The sequence below is a fragment of the Oncorhynchus masou genome, unplaced genomic scaffold (assembly GCF_036934945.1).
Source record: "Oncorhynchus masou masou isolate Uvic2021 unplaced genomic scaffold, UVic_Omas_1.1 unplaced_scaffold_49___fragment_2___debris, whole genome shotgun sequence".
NCBI lineage: Eukaryota > Metazoa > Chordata > Actinopteri > Salmoniformes > Salmonidae > Oncorhynchus > Oncorhynchus masou.
In genome coordinates this window covers 13847-36465 of record NW_027016660.1, presented here as the reverse complement: position 1 = coordinate 36465, position 22619 = coordinate 13847, and the positions used below count along the sequence as shown (strand labels likewise).

Sequence of the window (22619 nt, the reverse complement as noted above, 5' to 3'; positions counted from 1 at the left end):
AGTAATACTGCAAAAAAAACACAGCAAAGGAATACAGTTTTTGGCCTAAATGCAAAGCCTAATATTTGGAGTAAATCCAACACAACACATCACTAAGCAACTGCCGCCTTATTTTTAAGCATGGTGGTGGCTGCATTATGGTATGGGTATATTTGACATCATCAAAGACTGCAGAGTTTTTCAGGATAAAAATAAACAGGATGGAGCTAAGCACAAGCAAAGTCTTAGAGGAAAGCCTGCTTCAGTCTGCTTTACACCAGACTCTGGGACAGGAATTCACCATTCAACAGGACAATAACGGACAACACAAAGCCAAATCTACACAGGAGTTGCTTACCAAGAAACAGTGCATGTTCCTGAGTGGCACGTTACAGTTTCGACATAAATCTGCTTGGAAATCTATTGAAATCCTTGGAAATTGCTGTCTAGCCATGATCCTCAACACCGTGATAGAGCTTGAACATTTTTGAAAACAATAATAGGCTAATATTGCACAATACAGGTGTGCAAAGAGACTTATCCAAGAAAAGTCACAGCTGTAATCGCTGCCAAAGGTGTTTCTAACATGTATTTACTTAGAGGGTGAATACTTGTCTAATCGAGGTACTGCATAGTAGTGTTTTATTTATTTTGTTCACTTTGACATTACAGAGTATATTGTGTAGATCTTGAAAAAAATGAAAATTAATTCCAATTGAATCCCATTTTGTAACACAACAACGTGAAAAAAATTCAAAGGGGTGTAGATTTTCTATCGCCACTATACTTACTACTCATTAATAAGTGAAATTACCTGCAAAGCATAAGCTTCGTGGGAATCTGTGGTAGGCTCTACAATTAGCCCAATGTTACTAGCTAGCTAGCCTCTGCCTAGTCCCCAACAACCGGATGTTCCGGTTTTCAGGGGAAATGGGTGCGACTTCCACTTCTGGATGTTAACAAAGCAACAGTGCAGAAGAAAACCTCCTTCTATTCAAGACCGGTATGTAGGGGATCTAGTTTCAGGCACTTCTTTTACGCCTGCTACGTTAGGTTACTAGCTACCCATAAACAGACACGGTATATAAACCTTTCTCCAAAATCCCTGCTATCATAATTAACATGAGTTCTGTCATTTAGTGTTTAGGCCTAAAGATAGGCCGGGTTACCTATTTGTTGTATTATCCAGCTAGAATTATACTAATAATGGTGCTTGCTAACGCTAATAAGCTAGCTAGTGTTTACATTGAAAAGGAACATTATCAGCTAGTTTTTGGTATTCTGCTGGAGGATTTTGCATAGGTAGTTGGCTAGCTAGCTAACATTAGCAAGCTATCGTTAGAATTACATTTCAAATCAAACAAACGCTTGACACCCCATGTACTGTCTATTTTTAGTTGAATACTGGATGAATTTGAAACAATAGATGTTGATTACTTTTCACAAATGCTATATAGGCCTGAATAATTTATGAAATATAATTACCTTGATAAAATATGAGTTCATTTGCTCTGTTAAACCTTACCATTGCAATGAAAATAGCAACAAAATAGTGAACCTATTTAGTTTTAAGGTGGAAACCCCTAAACAGTCATTCTCACGATAGCACATTGGTAATAGTCAGAGACTATATCAAAGCTAAGCAGTCTGGGTTCTGTAAAAGCCTTGATGGGAGACCAAAGGGGTAGCTGTAGATAGATCAACTGTCCTGTAGGAGGTGCTGCCTGGACAATTTGTTTCTTGTAGCGGATATAACGTTGAAGATCTGACGATGTTTCAAAAGTACAAATTCAACACATATAGAAAAATTGGGTAACTTGATGGCATAATTCTGTGGTTGAAATTTCACCCTCAAAACAACAGTTTACGTTGATTACTTTTTGCCGATCCAATGTATTTTACGTGTGGATTCCACATCACAATAAATTGACAAATGAAATTGAAACAACATTGATTCAAGCACTTTGTGCCCAGTGGGCTCTGTATCCTGTGTGAGAAGACTTCTTTAGATTCCCTTCCATGTTCTACAGTAAGCAGCACTGGCAGAATAGGAAATGTCAAAGTGCAGAAAAACAAACCCATGGAAATCAACTGTAAGAGTGGGAAAGACAGCAGAATCTAACCTGAGTTAGGTATTGGCACCAGAGAGCTCTGAATGTGGTAACAAGACGTTGACCTCAGGTGAACTTACCGTACTACTGCTTTCCACCACCATGACCAATCCCCTCAGTGTTAAGTTAGTGACTGGAGTGTATTAGGGTTGTTCCACGAAATGAGTGTCTTTGCATCCCTTTGAATTTAAGTGGAAATTGTGCACCAATATTGAATTTTAAAAGCCTATTAAATTAAATGAAGTGCCCTTTAATATGGAACACATGGGGAATGAAATAAATGTAAAGTACCAAAAATTAAGCATTTTTACTTGTCCCTCTGTGCAGATTTTAACCCACTGAACCCCAAAATGTATCCAAGTCTTCCCTGTCATTGTAAAGCCCTAGTTATTTTGTTGCTTTGACAAAGCCTTTTCTGAAGATTATTATTTATTTAATGTGATTAGTGATTAATTTACGTCTGTAAATTAGTGGAACGACCCATTAGTAAAGTCTGTGTATGTGTCTATGAGGACTGATGAGTCTGTATTCTGTCTGTGATCTACACTCCCAGACCTAATGAGCAGCAGCCTGTCACTCAGGGTGGCTGACAAAAGGCTTTAATGCTGTCAAATGAGAGATAGATAGAACAAGGGGTCTTCTATAATCAACGTAAAAAGTAAGTCATATAAGACTACAAGTCCCAAAAAATGACTGTGCAGTCTAGACAAGACGAGAGCAAGAGCAATCAATAGCAATCACACAGAACATTGTCAGAGGATGTGTAAGAAATAAATTGAAGTGCTCTGTTCAATCTGGATCGCTGAAGCGTTGCAGATTGCGTAATAGAAATGTAAAGGTACTTTCCAATTGAGCCGACATGTGCAGCGTTTAGCGGGAATGCAGTCTCAAATGGGAACTTCTGCGATACGGCTTGAATAGAAGGATGTGTTTTAGAATGTGTTCATAGATAAGGCTAAACAAATAATAATAATCATTGTAAGTAATAATCATTTGGTGGGTGAATACAGTATATTTGTCCTATTTGATGTGTGAATTGAACATGCGTTTTTTGCATATCTCAATTCTCCCTGAGACACACTCTGAGAGTGGGGTCACGGCCAGGATCTGCCATTATCAACGGCGACCCTGAAGCAATTAGGGTTAAGTGCCTTGCTCAAGGACACATTGACACATTTTTCACCTTCTCCGGCTCGGGAAATCGAACTGGCCCAATGCTCTAACTACTAGGCTACCAGCCAGACACAACCAATGAGTTGTCTCAGGCAATCACAGAGTACCCCCCCCCCACACACACACACCTACCTACACATCATCTGTGGGATGCCTGCTTTCATCAAGTACTATACATGTGGTCTCTATGTAAATGAGCTCTGTCATGTAGGTATCCATGTGTGAAGGAGTATGAATAAGTAATAGTAGGATGCCTGTGAGAAGCCTTGGGTCTCCGTTTTGCTGTCAAAACCAGTTGGTAAACACACTTACAAGCCCTGTATGGGCTCTTACAAGCAATAAAACTTAATGTGCTGGCAATTACAGTAACGGCTTTATTAAATTAGTGCAAAAGACAGACATAACTCACTCAAAATGTCACATTTTTCTTGCTTTATCGTGACTCATGGGGTCTTCCACACAAACCCACACACACTTCTTTTTTTACGAGTGCAAAAAAACGAACCACCAATTCACTACCTTCCTTGACCTCTTTGTGTGACTCAGGGGGAGGCGGTACTAGTGTCAGAGAAACAAAACCATGTAACACAAGGCAGACAGATTGCTAATCAGCAAAGCAATTCAAGACTCCAGATTAAAATTAATCACAGATTCTCAAAAAACTGGAGATGTACATTAAAAATAGTAAAACACATCGATAGCATTAGAAATAGTGCCTAAAGTCCACAAAAATGTTTATCTTTTTTCTGTGGGGGTAATTGAAGAGCCGGCAGTCCAAATACATAAGTTAATTAATATATTTGTACAATGGTAAAAAATAAAATATATATAGTGTACTTTTTTGTAAGTTTCACACCGTTACTATAAAGATATATTGTTTTCCACTCCATGACAACTAATGCAATAGAAACAGAACGAATCAAAAAAGACTCCAGAAACTTCTGACTTGAGAAGGCTTATGGCTACCACCTTGCCCTAACCACAACCATTGCAGACAAAAACAGTTTTTTTTCTCTCATTACAGTAGGAAACAAGATCAAATACACTCGTCTGTGACGAGAAAATAAAGTAATACATCAAAAAGTCAATGCTGTTCCTCATCCAGTATCCAGTAGCTCAGACTATGCAGTGTTTCCTTGCCCAGCGAAAGAGTCCATTCAGGCGGTGGTGTCCGTGACAACAGAACCCACAGAGATGGACGGAGGAGACGGGCAGGCGAGGGGTGGGAGAAGGATGGGCGAGGGAGAAGACCAGGGGCAAGGACAACTGTTCAGGGGAGGGGGAACAGAGCTAGGGGCGGTAGTGGACAGAGAGAGGGGTGGGGTAGAGGTGAAGGGTGGTAACTAAAAGCTGGTGGGGAATGGGGGGGGGCTGGGTAAGATAATGTGAGAAACCCAAGAAGCTTAATACCACAGAGGGCCAGTTTGAATTGTGTTTTTGTGTAATTGTTTGCTAGTTGTTTTAGTTATGGTGAGAGGTCTTCTCTCCTTAGGCTTGATGGCGTAGGTGAGATATGCTGTTTCTCTTCAGTGTTGCAAGTAGACTACAGTAGGTTTCATCACAATTTACAGGCCTGGTAAGAAAAGAGAGAATAGTGGATAGAAAGTGAAAAAGCAGAAGAGAGAATGACGGAGAGGAAGAGGAAGATAAACAGATAGTCAAGGGCATCGTCAACACAGATCAGTTGCAATCAATTACACAAGACAGGTGATAGGTATCCTACATTAAACATTCAGGATGGAGAGGACAGAGAAGATTGAAATATACACCCTTGGTACACATTTAGACAGAATAAAGAAACTCAATTATTGGTCTGTGTAAAATGGCCATTGAAACATTTGAGAGCTTGACAATGACATGTGCTCCTCTGTCACGCCCTGCTGAATGGAACATGTATTTATTTTCTATAGTGGTTACAGTGCATTTGGAAACTATTCAGACCCCTTGACCTTTTCCACATTATGTTACACTACAGCCATATTCTAAAAATGCATTAAAACATATCCTTAGCAATCTACACACAATAACCCATAATGACAAAGTGAAAACAGTTTTTTAAATTATTTGCTAATGTGTAAAAAAACAAAACAGAAATACTGTATTTACATAAGTATTCAGACCATTTGCTATGAGACTCGAAATTGAGCTCAGGTGCATCCTGTTTCCATTGATCATCCTTGAAATGTTTCTACAACTTGATTGGAGCCCACCTGTGGTAAATTCAAGTGATTGGACATGATTTGGAAACGCACACACGTGTCTATATAAGGTCCCACAGTTGACAGTGCATGTCAGACCAAAAACCAAGCCATGAGGTCGAAGGAATTGTCCGTAGAGCTCTGAGACACGACTGTGTCGAGGCACAGACCTGGGGAAGTGTCCCAACATTTCATTTCTTTGCAGGATTGAAGGTCCCCAAGAACACAGTGGCCTCCATCATTCTTTAATGGAAGAAGTATGGAACCACCAAGACTCTTCATAGAGCTGGCCGCCCAGCCAAACTGTGAAATTGGGGGAGAAGGGCCTTGGTCAGGGAGGTGACCAAGAACCTGATGGTCACTCTGACAGAGCTCCAGAGTTCCTCTGTGGAGATGGGAGAAACTTCCAGAAGGACAACCATCTCTGCAGCACTCCACCATTCAGGCCTTTATGTTAGTGGCCAGACAGAGCCACTCCCGAGTAAAAGGCACATGACAGCCCACTTGGAGTTTTTCAAAAGGCACCTAAAGGACTCTCAGACCATGAGAAACAAGAGTCTCTGGTCTGATGAAACCAAGATGGAACTTCTTGGCCTGAATGCCAAGCGTCATGTCTGAAGGGAACCTGGCACCATCCCTAGGGTGAAGCATGGTGGTGGCAGCATCATGCTGTGGGGTTGTTTTTCAGCTGCATGGACTGGGAGACTAATCAGGATTGAGGGAAAGATGAACAGAGTAAAGTACAGAGAGATCCTTGATAAAAATCTGCTCCAGAGTGCTCAGGACCTCAGACCGGGATGAAGGTTCACCATTCAAAAGGACAACGACCCTAAGCACACAGCCTAGACAACTCAGAAGTGGCTCCGGGACAAGTCTCTGAATGTCCTTGAATGGCCCAGCCAGAGCCCGGACTTGAACCCGAACTAACATCTCTGGAGAGACCTGAAAATATCTGTGCAGCGACGCTCCCCATCCAACCTGACAGAGCTTGAGAGGATCTTCAGAGAAGAATGTAGCGTCATACCGAAGAAGACTCGTGTCTGCGATGGCTGCCAAAGGTGCCTCAACAAAGGGTCTGAATACTTATGTAAATGTGATATTGCAGTTTTTTATTTTGTATTTGCACAAATATCTAAAAACTGTTTTTGCTTTGCCATTATGGGGTATTATGTGTAGATTGGTGATGGAAAAAGCTATTTAATCAATTTTTGGAATAAGCCTGTACCGTACCAAAATGTGGAAAAAAATCGAGGAGTCTGAATACTTTGCGAATGCACTGTATGTATCACACAAGTCCCAAGGCTAGCAGAAAAAACACACATGAATTGCAGCCTGGTGCCTTTATATGTACACAGAGTCATTTATAAGAAGTTACATAAAAGTAGGGTAATAAATATATATATATATATATCTTATGGTGAGATAAATCAGATTGATACACAGACTTTGGGTACAGTTTGTGCTGCTAGCTAATCCTTTCTTCACACAGACATGTGTTCCACACACACAGCGTTATGAAATGTGAGTTGTTATCGATCCAGCTGTCTGTCTCCCTCTGCCATCTCTCATTCCTCTGTTCTGTCACTGTGGGCTCTACTCAGAACTCCGTCGCTGTCTTTCTCTCTCCATTATGACATGTAGCCGCTGTATGAGTATGGTTGTTTTTCAGCCATGTCTGGACAGTAAGGACAGCCCCTCAGGACCATGGGACTGATCCTGCCTGAGCTCGTGTAGGAGTGTGTCATTCCTGTTGCTAGTGGAGACAGGCACTCTCTCTGCTGCAGAGCAGCCGTGCTGTTGCTCAAGGTCTGTATGCTACACAGATTCTGCTGTTAGAATGGGGAGGTATTGTAGCGGCCATTTCTTTAGCCTATAGAAAAGGCATTTTATATCTGATCTACAGAAAGAGATGAGATTGCCCATCTATACATGGAGAGTTAAGTTTATGATGTGCTCAAGGGTCCAGCTTTCTTTAGCAAACTAAACGTCAAAAGATTTTCCTTTACTGCTGATCGACAAGTAAAATGCATGCAGTACAAAATAGTGTAAAAGAGATATGTAAATTGAAATGATTCCACCACTCTTACTTTCCTTGATAAATTCGGTATACACAGTCAGATTCAAATCAAATCAAATTGTATTAGTCACATGGATGAATACGACAGTGAAATGTTTACTTACGAGCCCCTAAACAACAATGCAGTTAAAATATATATATATTAAAAAAATATGAATAAGAAATAAAAGTAACAAATATTTAAAGAGCAGAGGTAAAATAACAACAGTGAGACCATATACAGGGGCGTACCGGCACAGAGTCAATGCGAGGGGGCACCGGGCCAGTCAAGTTATCAAAGCAACCATACATAGATGATAACAACAGACAGTAGCAGTGGTGTAAAAGAGGGGGGTAATGCAAATAGTCTGGGTAGCCTTTTTATTACATGTTCAGGAGTTTCACTGATTTGTATTCAGCTCCCTTTCCCCTTTGTGTGTGTGTGTGTGTGGGGGGGATTAAAACTTTTCTGTTTTATTTGAAGTGAAATATGTCTTTCTCTTTTTCCATCTGTCTTTGCTCCTCTCTCTCCACTGTGTCCTCAAAATAAGTTTAGAGAGTGGTTTTGAGAAATGTGAACTGTAATTTTGTGAGACATTCTGAAATGAATTGGCCCTTAGACATCCCGAAATGTTGAAACAATCGAAGTGGGCCCAATTTGATGGGGGATATATCTAATGGGAGGAACTATAGATTTTTTATTTTCACAGTTGTTTTTCACTGGGCCTCTTTTCTACTATGCTGCTCTAAGTGATTCTGAAAAGGAACTATAAGTTGAATAACACTCTGGAGCACAGCGAAGACACTCATGCTTCAGAGATGTGTTTTGCGAATGTAATGAGACTCTGGGAACCTTTATCCACGTGTGCAGGCCTTGAAACATACCAATTCTTTCCCCTCTGGCTAAAAGGGGCCTGAAAAATGAAAATAAACAGCTAAATCAATTCACCTCAGGTCTCACATGGAGGCAATAAAGTCAGGCATGGAGCAGATAAGAGAGACTCTTACCCCCACCAATCTGAGTGAAAATGGGAAGGGAAATGTGACCAGCACACCTGCTGTACCTGGAGAGGCTGAGATGTAGAGGGAATGATGGAGAGAGAAAGAAAGAGGGAGAGAGAGAGAGAAAAAGATGGAAAGAAGGATAGGAGGCAGAGAGAGAGGGATAGAGGGAGACAGAGGGCTGTTTGATCTAATCAACATCACCTTAATTGGGTGAAAGTGCTACTGGCAGAAGTCAGCTGGAGTTGGGGCAAACATAATAACTCACACGCTGCCCTCGTAAAATCCAGTCCAGAATAATTACCATCCTCCCTGCCTGCCTGTGGATCTACCCTTCCTTCTCTCCTCCATCTTCATCTCATTCTCAATGTCAATATGTCAGGAGACACATCTCATAGCATACAGTGAGCCATATCCAATATCTGCTCCATTTGTAAAGAGGAGGAGTGTAAAGTTTGCCCTTTGAAAGTCTAATCATATAGCAACAACCCTCACTGTCACTCTCTGCTTCCCATTATGACTTTAAAGTGAGTAGTTCTGACAACTAGAACAACTAGAAACATTTGCGTTTTATAGTATGATAAAAAGATATGTGCTGTTCAAATTATCCTTTGCCAAACCGACATGGCACCGACAGACATGGCAGCTCTGCTTCCAGCACCTAAGCATCTTTGCAGTATTTAGTTTTTTTGTGTGTTATTTCTTACATTATTAGCCCATAATGTTTTTTGTGTTATTACATACAGCTGGAAATAACTTTTGGATATCAGAGCGGCATTAACTCACCAGTATTATGACCATAATACTTTGCTCGTACCCCTCAGGGCAATTGAATTTATCCAAGAGGCTAATCCAAGATGCTGCCGGAGGAGAATAGGTATTCAGAGAGGACTTCTAGTCCGACTCAGGAGGCGTGCACACCATCCACTGCTTCCGAGTATATTACTTGCTAATGTTCAGTCTCTGGACAATAAAGTAGATGAGCTCAGGGTGAGGATCTCCTTCTAGAGAGACATTAGGGACTGTAACATACTCTGTTTCACAGAATCATGGCTCTCTCGGGATATACTGTCCCCATCCATACAGCCAGCTGGGTTCTAAGTACATCGTGCAGACATGAATAAAGAACTCTCCGGGAAGAAGAAAGGCGGGGGTGTATGTTTCATGATTAATGACTCATGGTGTGACTTTGAAAACACACAGAAACTCAAGTCCATTTCTTCACCCGACATAGAATACCTCACAATCAAATGCCAACCGTATGACCTCCCAAGATAATTATCTTCGGTTATAGTCACAGCCGTTTATATTCCCCCTCAAGCAAATACCACGACGGCACTCAAGGAACTACATTGGACTTTATGCAAACTGGAAACCACATATCCTGAGGCCACATTTATTGCAGCTGGGGATTTTAACAAAGCAAATTTGAGGAAAACACTACCAAAGTTCTATCAACACATTGACTGTAGTACTCGATCTGGAAAAACACTAGACCACTGCTACTCCCCCTTTTTGAGATGCCTACAAGGCCCTCCCCGTGGCATATCAGATCACAACATTTTGATCCTCCCTTCCTATAGGCAGAAACTCAAACAGTAAGTACCGTGCTAAGGTCTATTCAACGCTGGTCTGACCAATCGGAATCCATGCTTCAGGATTGTTCTGATCACGTGGACTGGGATATGTCCCGGGTAGCCTCTCAGAATAACATTGACGTATACACGGACACGGTGACTGAGTTCATCAGGAAGTGTATAGAGGATGTTGTTCCCACGGTGACTATTAAAACCTACCCAAAACAGAAACCGTGGATAGATAGCTGCATTTGCGCAAAACTGAAAGCGCAAACCACCGCATTTAACCATGGCAAGGTGATTGGAATATGGTAGAATAAAAACAGTGTACTTATTCCCTTCTTAAGGCAATCAAACAGGCAAAACTTCAGTACAGAGACAAAGTGGAGTCGCAATTAAACGGCTCAGACACGAGACAATCACGGATTACAAAGGGAAAACCAGCCATGTCAAGGACACAGAAGTCTTGCTTCCGGACAAACTAAACACCTTCTTCGCCCGCTTTGAGGATAACACAATGCCACCAACATGGCCGGCTCCAAAGGACTGTAGCCGGCATGATGAAGACATTTAAGTGTGTTTACCCCTCTTAAGGCTCCCAGCCCAAACGGCATCCCCAGCCGCGTCCTCAGAGCATGCGCAGGCCAGCTGGCTGGAGTGTTTACGAACATATTCAATCTCTCCCAATCCCATTCTGCTGTACCCACTTGCTTCAAGATGTCCACCTTTGTTCCTGTACCCAAGAAAGCAAACGTAACTGAACTAAATTACTATTGCCCCGAACCATTCACGTCTGTCATCATGAAGTGCTTTGAGATGCTAGTTAAGAATCATGTCACCTCTACGTTACCTGACACCCGAGACCCACTTCAATTTGCTTACCACCCTAATAGATCCACAGACGATGCAATCGCCATCGCACTGCACACTGCCCTATCCCATTTGGGGGAATGTCTACGTAATAATGCTGTTCATTTACTGTAGCTCAACCTTCAGTGGCATAGTACCCTCTAAGCTCATCATTAAGATCGGGGCCCTGTTTCTGAACCTCACCCTGTGGAACTGGGTCCTGAACTTCCTGACGGGCCGCCTCCAGGTGTTGAAGGTAGGAAACAACACACCCACTTCGATGATGAAATATCTCAAAATGTCAAGTACCATAATTCAGTAAAACAGTCGTGACTAGGCTAGACACAGTATTAAACATGACATTGGCAAACAAAGATTTTTGCATTTTTATTTGGAGGGGAAGAGGGTTTATCAACCAGGTAATGTCATACCTATTCAATCAAAACAAAGGGATTAAAAGAGGAATAATTAAAATTACCAAGGAGGAGGCGGATCCCATTTCTCCTCCTCCTAAATAACCTGCTCCTGTTACCGAGTGGATTAGAGCAGGGAAAGTGGCTGTCTGGGCAGAAAAGGGGATTTAAACCCTCTTCCCCTGTGTGTGTGTGTGTGTGTGTGTGTGTGTGTGTGTGTGTGTGTGTGTGTGTGTGTGCGTGCGTGCGTGTGTGTGTGTGTGTGTGTGTGTGTGTGTGTGTGTGTGTGTACTCATCAGGGAGGGTGGATGCACGTTGGCTGACCGAGGCAGGCTATCTGCCTGGGTTTATTTCCCTATTTGTGGATTAATTGCCTTTTCTCTGAGATTCGGCAGCAACCCTTTATCAAATCTCCAACAGCTTCTAAAATCCCACAGTGCTCACCTGAGCTTCTGAGAACAACAGTAACAACACACACACACAGGGAATAAATGTCAAATATGCCTTGAGGAGCCTCATCAACATTTTAGCCTTTAACTGATAGCTGATAACTGGCTCATCATTGTGAATGTGTCCCAATGCGGCCAACATTATACTGTAACTAGTACACAGCCCAGGATATATGTTAGAAAGCAGAACAGGCAGTGATGGGCCGTGGGCATAGGGGAGATTGCAGGAGGGTGACTGAGCCTTGAGACAGCCCAATGGGAGAAGGAGAGGAAATGTCAACTGGTTTAATACTGCAGCTGCTCGTTCACCCATGCCTTTCACTTTATCACCTCCACTCACATGTGTTTCCCTCATAAGCTAAGAAACACAATTATCTTAAAAGGCCAGTGGTGCCCACAGCGCTCATGTGAAAAAAACAACTCTATTTGCTGTATTCACATGCTGCTGTCCATCCAGCAGCTCCGACAGACCTAACATCACATGATGCTAGACTTCCATTTCAAACCTGCCAGAACCTGCTGGAGAAAGATAGTACCAGTCCCTTCAGGATTCTGCAGTATTCTTTTGTGATAGTTGCGGGCCAAAATGCTTGATTTTGTTGCGGCAATTTTTACATTTTGCATGGCAAGTTGAGATGATTTTGTCTGATTTATCACAAAAATGTGGTGGAAAGTTTGTTGACGTGTTGCTTGATTGAACCATTTTATGCAATAAAACTAAGGTGATTGGTTACAATTGCACACCCCCTTTTTGTAGTGCGGTGATCGGATAGTTATCTGCAGTAATATTGCAATGATTTGACTGTTTTATGCAGTAATAGTACAGTTATTGGCCAAATTTGCAAGCCATAATATTCAGGGAATTGTTGATTTTGTAAATATTGGAGGGACTGTAAATACAAATACACTCAAACACACTCTGTCAGTCAGTCAGGCCATTCACTGACAGTGAGACAGGGGGCACTGTGGTCATCTCTGTCAAACTGGCAAATTGGTATTACAATCTAAATGAGAGAATTTCCTCAACAAATTAGCTATCCTACATGTATTAGTACTCTTACTAACAATGGACATTATTTTGTTTGCCTTCAAACAGTAAGCACCGTCCAGATAATTTAATCCACCACACACAAGCAAACAAAACAATACACACACGCTACATCTGTATGTTGCTTGACATGAAATCTACCCTGTCCAATTAGGCTCTGTTAACAGAGGCACAGCAGCAGAACTCAAGGTGGGATTTGAGGCCTCATGAGTTACAGGTATGTGGGAAAGTGGAGCAGGTTGTAGTGGAGCAGGTTGCCGTGGAGCAAGTTCCTTTGCGTCCACATCACCAACAAACGAATGTGGTCCAAGCACACCAAGACAGTCATGAAGAGGGCACGACAAATCCTATCCCCCCTCAGGAGACTGAAGAGATTTGGCATGGGTCCTCAGATCCTCAAAAAGTTGTTAGAGCTACACCATCGAGAGCATCCTGACGGGTTGAATCACTGTCTGGTATGGCAACTGCTTGGCCTTCGACCGCAAGGCACAGCACATCTCCTGGGCTAAGCTTCCTGACATCCAGGACCTCTATACCAGGCAGTGTCAAAGGAAAGCCCTAAAAATGGTCAAATTCTCCAGCCACCCTATTCATAGACTATTCTCTCACTTCCGCACCGCAAGTGGTACCAGAGTGCCAAGTCTAGGTCCAAGAGCTTCTAAACAGATTCTACCCCAAAGACATAAGACTCCTGAACAGCTAATCAATTGGCTACCCAGACTATTTGCAGCCCCCTCCCCATCCCCCTACGCTGCTGTTACTCTCTGTTATTATCTATGCATAGCCACTTTAATAACCCTACCTCCATGTACAATTACCTCAATTACCTCAACACAGATGCCCCCGCACATAGACACATTGACTCTGAACCTGTATCCCCTGTATAAAGCCCCGCTATTGTTATTTACTGCTGCTCCTTAATTATTTGTTTTTCTTATCTCTTACTTTTTTGTTGATGGTATTTTCTTAAAACTGCATTGTTAGTTAAGGGCTTGTATGTAAGTAAGCATTTCACTGTTATATATGTGACAAATAACATTTTTATTTGATTTTATTTGATATGATATCATGACAACCTGGCTGGAAAACATGCAACTGTCCCCAGAAATGTGATTCACATGTTTGCCTGACCTCCCACTGTTATTAGGCTTCTGTACATTGTAGGTAGTTTCTATACATTGCTAATAATAGCCTACTTTACACATTGCTTATCTCATAAGCTTTGCTAAGCTGTAAGTTTTCTTTTGACTTCTCATTAGATTTTTCCATATTGGTATTGTTTGCTCAATGTCATTTCTTGTTGCCTTTAAAATCTTTCATTCAAAATAAAGCTGTGATAGAGAATCACCTATAGACTCTGACTTTCACATTTGTTCCCATTTGAAAGCTGCAACTAGGACATTAAACACTTAATTAGAAGCCTATTTGGGAAATACTCTTAATAACTTTAACTTTTCTTAATGCTTTTGATGGGCTATTTTAATTAGTAGGATTTGGCTTTGGCCGTTTGGTTCGGAACAGCAAGGAGGAGGGATGCATCATTGTCCCACACGATGAAGTCTGGGAGGGGACTGTTTATCTGTTTCCGTCTGTTAGTACGTTAGTGCGTTTATCACACGTCTCAAAACAGCACTGGCCCAATTTTGACAAAACTTAGGTGAATGATGCTTCTTGCCATAGAGATCCGGAATTTACTAAATTACACTGATTGGCCAGATGGGGTCACTATAACAACAGAATGAAAATGCTACCTTTGAAAGGTCACGCCCCTCATCCCATTTGACCTTAAGTCATGGAATTCGGTACATAGGTCCCTCTCCTCACAAGGAAGACATTTGACTAGGGACCCATAAGGTCCACCATGACAGATTTTCTGCCATTTAGAATTTTGTGAAAAATGCTACTCTTCTGGCACTGAATGACTGATCTGCACGAAACTGTATCGGCGGCATCCATAGACAATGGTCTGTCAACGTAATATCTCAGACACCACTGGCCCTGCATCATTCCTGGGGAATGACATGTTTACTGTTGCCTTCTTTCTTTTAGACTAAGCTTTGCTCAACTCTAAGATTTGTTCAAACTACTCGTTAGATTTTTCTCTATTGCTATTGTTTGTTATAACCATCTCATTATTACCGTCGGCTTGTCATGTTTTTAGGTTATTCAGAAACAACTTAAAACTTTTGGAGGACTCTGTTAAATAAATGCATTGTCTGATCATGAAGTAGCGGGGCGGGAGGAGGCGAGAGAAGCCAGCATGCATAAAAACAGAAGTTATGTTCACATCAAATGAAGAGAAAAGAGAAAATGTGGATTTTAAAATAATTAGATGGCCGTCAATCATCTTCGATATCTGTTACTTTCGTAATATTGCCCAACAATATGATGGAGCAGCATCTCTCCTTAGGTTGAGTGCAGTCCTCTCTGGTGGACTTACAGCAAGCTCCACCACCCATACAGTGTTTCAGACCTTTCCTTCCCATACATAGAGCCTGCTATAGAAGGCCTGCAGGCAGATGCAGTGGAAATGTCAATTCTACAGAAAGTACATGTGTGTGAATGTGTTCAGAAATTGTGTCTTTACAGTGTGTGGGTGAAGGCACATACATGTACGTACCACAGGGGGCTGGTGAGGGGAGGTAACAATAGTAACAAACACATGTGTTTGAAACCATTCCATAAATTCCATTCCAGTGATTATTATGAGCCCGTCCTCCCAACCTGCCTGTGGTAAGTACAGTATGGAAGGGAGGGAGTGTGGGTGTTAGACAGCATGCACATACAGTATGAGATTGGATATGTGTGTGCGTGTGTGATTCGTGTCAGAGGGGGTACAGACAGTCTAATCTCCTCACACCTTTCTTCTCTCAGACTCTTCTGTCACTTGCCTTGAGCTCTTTCTATTTTTTTCACTGTCTTTCTGCTGAGGGGTCAGAGTTCAGCCTGGTGATAAGGGAATTGAAATCACAGTATCTTTCTCCTCGACTTCTCTCACTATCTGGCCCCGCTACAAGAGTGATCAGTCTCCTCTATCTGTGCCTGAGCGGTAGAGCCTGGGTCTGGCTGATGTGGCCTGACAGAAGCCATCTCTCTCTGTGTATCGCTGTACCGACTCTGATACAGAGGGGACCTCTATGGCCCAGCTCTCTTCTCACCAGCTCCCACTGGAGACAGACAAAGATGACCTCTCTCCATATATCACTAACTGTCTCTCCGTGCTGCAGAGCTCAGCTTAATAATATGCTGCAGTGCCTGCTGTTGATGCTATACTGTGACTCCACATAACACACCCCATTCAGCTATGGTTTTGGCCAATGAAACGACATGCTTTAGTTGGTTAACGAATGCTGAGGTCTATCAGTACATGATGGTGTGTCATAATGAATGCCAATGAGAAGCTCTGCATGCCACCCAATTAACATTAACTGGGCTCATACACACACCGGCTGTTTCCACATTGGCCACTGGTAACAAAGCATCTAACAGAGAGAGAGAGAGAGAGAGAGAGAGAGAGAGAGAGAGAGAGAGAGAGAGAGAGAGAGAGAGAGAGAGAGAGAGAGAGAGAGAGAGAGAGAGAGAGAGAGAGAGAGAGAGAGAGAGAGAGAGAGAGAGAGAGAGAGAGAGAGAGAGAGAGAGAGAGAGAGAGAGAGAGAGAGAGAGAGAGAGAGGAGGAGAGAGAGAGAGAGAGAGAGAGAGAGAGAGAGAGAGAGAGAGAGAGAGAGAGAGAGAGAGAGAGAGAGAGAGAGAGAGAGAGAGAGAGAGAGAGACAGAGAGAGAGAGAGAGAGAGAAAAAGAAAAAAAGCAGGCTTATCATGATTAATCATCTCTGGGATGCGTCAGGTTGAATGTCCAGATCCCTCCTCAGGTCCACTGAGTGAACCCAGTCAGTTCAGTTATCTGGTCTATTGTCAGAGCCCTGTCTGTATGCCCCTGGCCTCACAGCTGGCCTTGGAGAGGCAGAGAGAGGGGGAGAGAGAGAAAGTAGTGACACAGAAAATAGGACAGATGGAGAGATACATACCCAAAGGGAGAGTGATGGATGGAGGAACGAGGTGAGATAGAGAGATATGGAGAGAAAATTAGGAGATGAGGAAAAGAGATTGTGATTGTAAGTCAGGGATGCCTGGAGATTGAGAGATAAAGAGAGAGAGAGTGAATGAATGAGTGATAGAGAAGGAGAAAAACTGAGAGAGAAGGGCAATGGAGGCGGGTGAGCGACTAGAGAGAGAGAGTGGAGAGAGAGAGAGAGAGAGGGAGAGAGAGGGGGAGAGAGAGAGAGAGAGAGAGAGGGAGAGAGAGAGAGAGCGAGGAGAGAGAGAGAGAGAGGGAAAGAGACAGAGAAAGAGAGAGAGGGAGAGAGAGAGAGAGAGAGGGAGGGAGAGAGAGAGAGAGGGACTGATGAGGGAGAAAGTTAGTGGTTGCTTGGTATGATCAGGCCTGCAGGCATCTTTTGCTCAACACTCTCAATGGCTCCATTGTGCGTTGAATTACAGATGGGACATCCTCCTCCCTTTCCCCCTCCTCCCTCCCTCCATTCTCTGGCTCCCCTCCTGCCGAACACTGCCGTGGGCACGGAACTCAGCCGTAAAACCAGCCCAGCCCACAATCCCCCTCTGAACCCAGGATAGGCATATATTTAACAGTTGAAAGTTATTTTATTCCTCCAGAAGACTGGCTGTTAGAAGTGCACCATTATGCCTCCCTTTGTCATTGGCGGAGTAAATTATTCATTTATCACCAATGGTATAAATGAGATATACAGTGTGAGCTCCCAACAGGAGTCCCTGGGAAGCTCCTGGCTGTAGCAGGGGATGCTAGATTAACGGTGGGGGAGACACAGACACACCAACACAAACAGAAGAGACGCTGGGAACAGGTCTAAAAGTCGCTGTAAAGACGCCTGAGATTAAATGAGCGCATATTCTGCCCAAGGCATGTCGATATTAGCAGCAGCAGCAGCAGCAGCAATTTTACCACCATCAACAAGCACATATACCATTAATGTTTAAGGCAGAAGAATGTGGAGTCTGGATAGAACTGTACGTCTGCGGTGTAAAAGTTGTAGAACATTATGGATGAGATTGTGTCTGATATATACTGTATCACCCCTGGCTGGGAAACTAGCACCACTTTCATCATGCGTAGGGGTGTTCGTTAAGTCTCCATTTAGTGTGCTGCAGACTTATGAAAAAGTATGTGGTCAAGGGCCCCCCTGAGTGGCGCAGCGGGCCACTGCCTTGCAGTGCATGAGGCGTCACTACAGACCCGGGTTCGATCCCAAGCTGTTTCACATCAGGCCGTTACCTGGAGTCCCATAAGACGGTGCACAGCGTTGTCTGGGTTAGGGAGGGTTTGGGGAGGGTTTGGGCGCGGGGGCTTTACTTGGCTCGTCACGCTCTAGCGACTCCCTGTGGCAGGCCGGGCCAGGCTGACAGCAGTCGTCAGTTGAGCGGTGTTTCCTCCGACACATTGGTGCGGCTTCCAGGTTAAGTGGCCGGATGTTAAGAAGGGTGGTTTAGCGGGTCATGTTTCGGAGGACACATGACTCGACCTTCGCCTCTCCCGAGTAGGTTGGGGAGTTGCATCGATGAGACTGGATCGCAATTTGATATCATGAAAAAGGGGGAAAAATACAAATAAAAAATAAGTATGAGATCATCTAAATTCATTTCATATACTTTTACCTAAGTGGTTTCCCCAGTCATCTGTGATGCCAGCGAGCAAGTGTTCATATGGATGTCACAGTGACATGCCAGCTAGCTAGTGTTCATATGGATGTCACAGTGACATGCCAGCTAGCTATTGTTCATATGGATGTCACAGTGACATGCCAGCTAGCTAGTGTTCATATGGATGTCACAGTGACATGCCAGCTAGCTATTGTTCATATGGATGTCACAGTGACATGCCAGCTAGCTAGTGTTCATATGGATGTCACATTGACATGCCAGCGAGCTAGTGTTCATATGGATGTCACAGTGACATGCCAGCTAGCTAGTGTTCATATGGATGTCACAGTGACATGCCAGCTAGCTAGTGTTCATATGGATGTCACAGTGACATGCCAGCTAGCTATTGTTCATATGGATGTCACAGTGACATGCCAGCTAGCTATTGTTCATATGGATGTCACAGTGACATGCCAGCTAGCTAGTGTTCATATGGATGTCACATTGACATGCCAGCGAGCTAGTGTTAATATGGATGTCACATTGACATGCCAGCGAGCTAGTGTTCATATGGATGTCACAGTGACATGCCAGCTAGCTAGTGTTCATATGGATGTCACAGTGACATGCCAGCTAGCTAGTGTTCATATGGATGTCACAGTGACATGCCAGCTAGCTAGTGTTCATATGGATGTCACAGTGACATGCCAGCTAGCTAGTGTTCATATGGATGTCACAGTGACATGCCAGCTAGCTAGTGTTCATATGGATGTCACAGTGACATGCCAGCGAGCTAGTGTTCATATGGATGTCACAGTGACATGCCAGCTAGCTAGTGTTCATATGGATGTCACAGTGACATGCCAGCTAGCTAACGTTACTGCACCCCTGTAAGCAAGGCGACAAGGCAAGCAAATGACCAGTGCACCGTTGTGCTTGCCGACGTGGGATGCTTCCCACTGGGCAGCTACTGTGTCGCCAGCAGTAGCTAGTGACGTGGCCAATCTTTTCCCTCCCAGTATTGTATTGTCCCACAACGGTGCACTGATGTCCCGCAGCGGTGTGGGAAATAGCTAGTGTAGCCAATATCAGGCGGTGACAATCACAGCAAGCATATGCATACAACGCATACAACACATACAAGTAACAGTACACTCATCATCAGTACTTACATCAAAATAAACAATTGTCCATTTTATTAACTGAAACTGTACAATTATTTTGTATGTAAAACTAACAGTCAAATCTGACAACGACTCTGACTCATCATCTAGGTAACAAAACCAAAGTCCAAATTATTGTGGTAGTTTAATGGTAAACTCGCCCATAGCTGTATACCACATAGTCACAACCGACTAGAGATACCGTATACTCACAGAATAGGGAGAGCAGGACTAGAGATACCGTATACTCACAGAATAGGGAGAGCAGGACTAGAGATACCGTATACTCACGGAATAGGGAGAGCAGGACTAGAGATACCGTATACTCACAGAATAGGGAGAGCAGGACTAGAGATACCGTATACTCACAAAATACGGAGAGCAGGACTCAAGATACCATATACTCACAGAATAGGGAGAGCAGGACTAGAGATACCGTCTCACAGGAATAGGAGAGCAGGACTAGAGATACCGTATACTCACAGAATAGGGAGAGCAGGACTAGAGATACCGTAAACTCACAGAATAGGGAGAGCAGGACTAGAGATACCGTATACTCACGGAATAGGGAGAGCAGGACTAGAGATACCGTGTACTCACAGAATAGGGAGAGCAGGACTAGAGATACCGTATACTCACAGAATAGGGAAAGCAGGACTAGAGATACCGTATACTCACAGAATAGGGAAAGCAGGACTAGAGATACCGTATACTCACAGAATAGGGAAAGCAGGACTAGAGATACCGTATACTCACAGAATAGGGAGAGCAGGACTAGAGATACCGTATACTCACAGAATAGGGAGAGCAGGACTAGAGCCAGCAGCATCATCAGGTTGGAGCATACAGAGTCAGCACTGCTGCAGTCCATTCTGTTCTTCTTACAGGTGCACACTTGGACCTTGATCTCGGTGCTGTTGGAGAGTGGAGGCAGGCCAGAGTCTGTCACTACCAGGGGTAACTGGTAGTTGGCCCTCTTCATACTCTGTAGCAGCATGATCTGGGCATGTGTGTCTGAAATAGAGACCAGGCAATGAGGTTAACTGACAAGATAATTATGTTTATATACTTACATGCTGGAGCATGGGCCACACTGTACAATCATGACAGTTAATTAAACAGACAAATGAATAGCGATGCATAAACAGCACACATGCACGTAGCAGGGATGGGGTCAATTTTAGTAATTGAAAAAATGGTATCTCAGTAAACTGAAAAGTAGAAGCAATTTAACTCACAGACACAGACACACAGACACAGACACACAGACACAGACACAGACACAGACACACAGACACAGACACGCACGCACGCACGCACGCACGCACGCACGCACGCACGCACGCACGCACGCACGCACACACACACACACACACACACACACACACACACACACACACACACACACACACACACACACACACACACACACACACACACACACACACACACACACACACACACACACACACACACACACACACACACACACACACACATACATACATACATACATACATACATACATACGCACACACAAACACAGACCAGACTAACAGAAGTAAACACACAAAGGTCATGGCCAGGATCATTCTAGCTAGAATGCTGTATATCCATTTCTCGTCAACCTGTCTCTTTGTGCTCCATATCTATCCCAGCAGAGTTGATTGAAGGGCATTTCCCCCTGTCACCCACATGCAATGCTTTTGCACAGGCTTTAGCCTCTGTCAGTCAGTCCTTCAATCAGAGGAGCAGCAGGTCCGGCAGACATGATGCAAATCCTAAATCAATGTCTGTGCTCCATGTCTGCCGATCCTCTCCTCCACAGCCCTGCTGTCCCACTGAAGCCACCCATAGAACCTGACATTACGGAGACATATAGCAGAGAACAGTAGGCCTACTGTCTAACGCCTGTCCCCAGAGACACACACACACAGAAATAACCGAAGAAGCACATTCAACGGATGTATGGCAGACCCCCCCCCACACACACACCCATGTTTCTAATGACAAGTCTTCTCACTTGATATGGGAGAGGAGACCGTATGAAATAGCCCAATAATTCCCCCCTTTACCCATTACAAAACATGGGCTTGTACTGCTAAAATGTACTGTGAGTGCCTGTATCAGTCTAGGGGGTGTACTGTAGGTTACAGTCTGAACTCACTGTTGACCCTGGAGACCTTCCACGTCTTCTCCAGCCCTGGCTGCTTCCCCAGCTCGATCTTAAAGGGCCCAGCGTTGGGGTGGATGTCCCTGTCCCGCCCCCCACAATCACCACACTGTCCTTGGTGTCTTCACACACCCGTACCACAGATGGGTGAACGTAGGGAGCATTGTCATTGTAGTCCTCTAGGTGGATGACCAGAGTGCCAGTACCAGAGGCTGGGCGACTACCTGTGAGTAGGACACAATACACATCTGTTAGAAAAACATCAACAACACAGCTCTCTCTGTTACAAACACGAGACACTGTTGTGATTACTGTGGCTATACACATTTCTCTGATGGCTTGGGACATTTCCATTTCAGATTTACCAAGTATCAGTTTCTATCCACTTCAATACAGGGTTGATTCAGGCGGCTCCAAGGTCTCCAGATACTAGCTATGTGATATACTTCTCCCTTTCCTTTGACTCTGAGCTTCAATCAACTTAATAGAGAACTGTACAAAACAAACTGTGTGTCATTTCCAGATCAAAGGAACATGAATCACTTGGATCATGGTTGAGAGAGATGTGGCTTGGCAGAGCAGGTCCCTGTGTTGTGTAGATGAGATTACTCTTTATTGAATGACGCAGAGAGACAGCACGACTGTGTGCGGTATGAGTCAGGCATGGTTGTGCTGTATGATCCAGGCATGGCTGTGCTGTATGAGTCAGGCATGGCTGTGCTGTATGAGTCAGGCATGGCTGTGCTGTATGAGTCA

General features: G+C 43.7%; 1 pseudogene; it reads right to left on the bottom strand.

Moving 5' to 3' along the window:
- Nucleotides 1-3617: 3617 nt before the first annotated feature.
- Nucleotides 3618-22217, bottom strand: LOC135538991 (cadherin-13-like; annotated as a pseudogene).
- Nucleotides 22218-22619: the final 402 nt, after the last annotated feature.